The sequence below is a fragment of the Tupaia chinensis genome, unplaced genomic scaffold (assembly GCF_000334495.1).
Source record: "Tupaia chinensis unplaced genomic scaffold, TupChi_1.0 Scaffold000215_1, whole genome shotgun sequence".
Lineage (NCBI taxonomy): Eukaryota > Metazoa > Chordata > Mammalia > Scandentia > Tupaiidae > Tupaia > Tupaia belangeri.
Genome location: NW_006159690.1, coordinates 1150385 through 1151923, shown reverse-complemented (window position 1 = coordinate 1151923; position 1539 = coordinate 1150385). Strand labels below are relative to the sequence as shown.

The 1539-nt window shown below is 44.4% G+C and overlaps 1 protein-coding gene across 4 annotated transcripts in view; it reads right to left on the bottom strand.

Annotated features, from left to right (window-relative positions):
- PATJ (PATJ crumbs cell polarity complex component) overlaps positions 1 to 1539 on the bottom strand; it is a 385928-nt gene that overhangs the window by 383914 nt on the left and 475 nt on the right. The gene's annotated exons all lie outside the window — the stretch shown is intronic.

The window sequence follows — 1539 nt, the reverse complement described above, 5'->3', positions numbered from 1 at the left end:
TCTAAAAAAAAAAAAAAGAACTTTTTTTAACATTTATTTATCTATTTATTTAAATTTCACCTGAGAGAGAGGGAGAAAGGGAGAAAGCAAGCCACCAGGTCTAGGACTCGAACCACAGTTGGCAGTTGGCCGTGTGGAAGTCCAGCACCCCAACTGCCACACCACCTGCCGACCCCCAATTAAATAATTCTTTAAAAAAATAAAATACAAACAAGAATACAATGGTCCTGTTTCTCAAAAAATTGATACTACTACCAAGGCAAGAAAGTCTTCAGTTAACAAATTAAACCCCATTTTGGTTTCAGCAACCTAATGTATTTCTGTTAAACTTTAACAAAGTAAGTAAATTCAAATTGCTTGGCTGTTCAGTATAAGGATAATTATTAAATGCTGTGAAGTAAAAATGCAATCGTAAAGGCTAGGGCATGCTGATCCACTGCGTCACAATCACAGGGGTCGAAACGTGAATTCACTATGAGAAAATATACAGAGTTTTCTTTTTAACTTTAAACATACAAATTAATGACAACGCAACATTAGTAGTAATCCCTCAATAGTGATTAGAAGGATTTGTGTGCTCTTAGTGCCTGTAGTTCCAGATGAGCGCCTAACACAATTTCTCCTGAACTTTAAACAAAACCACTTTTCTGATGAGAAGCCCATTTTACGTGACCACTAATAGGATCTAAAGTAGTAAGAACAAATCTCTCCAGAACTCATTTTACAAATTCTATTCAGAAGGACCTTTCACTCCCATATTTGTTAACTTTCTAATGGTCTTGAAATTTTAATAACCCTTATAAAGGCCGGGAGGGTCTTAGAAACATCAATCCTTTTTGGGGGTGAAAGTCACACCTCACCTGACATTCTCTAATGCAGCAAAATGAATGGATTTGCGTTTTCACCCCCATACCCCTTTAGCTTTCCTTAAAAACTGACGGGTGCAAATCAATCAGCAGCCAACAGGAGCTAAGCCAGGCTGGAGCAGTATCAGCCTCTGTGAACTGAGATTCTTCTAGGTCTCCAGAAGGCCTTTCAATTCTATAAACACTTGTGCACCGACCAATGGCCAGACTGGAAATGCAGCAGAGGTTAAGGCCCGGGAAGGGGCCTCTCGACCGCAGAGACAAAGCGGTAAACAACATACTCTGATCCACACTGATAAGAGTCACCTGGAGACAGGACAAAGGGCCAAGCGAATTAACCTCTCGGGGGAAGATTAATCCAGCCCGGTAGGTGTCCCGAGACAGCTGGGACGCTTCGGGGAGAGGAGAGGATCTGGAAATGTTTTTCAGAGCTTGACTTAAAGCAGGAATTCAGGAATTTCCCCAAAGCCTGGAGGTCAGCGGGCTTTCCGCCTGGTCTTCCCCATCTACGAAGCAAGGGAGGCAGAGCCCAGGCCTGACTGTTGGCCTGGGACCCCAGTCTATGTGAAGAACAGGCCCAGCGACCCGTGAGGTGCCAAGTTGGGCCCCCGCCGGGTCTGGGCACCCCCTCCTTCTCTGGCTGCAGCGGCGGGGCAAACTCCGGCCCGGACAG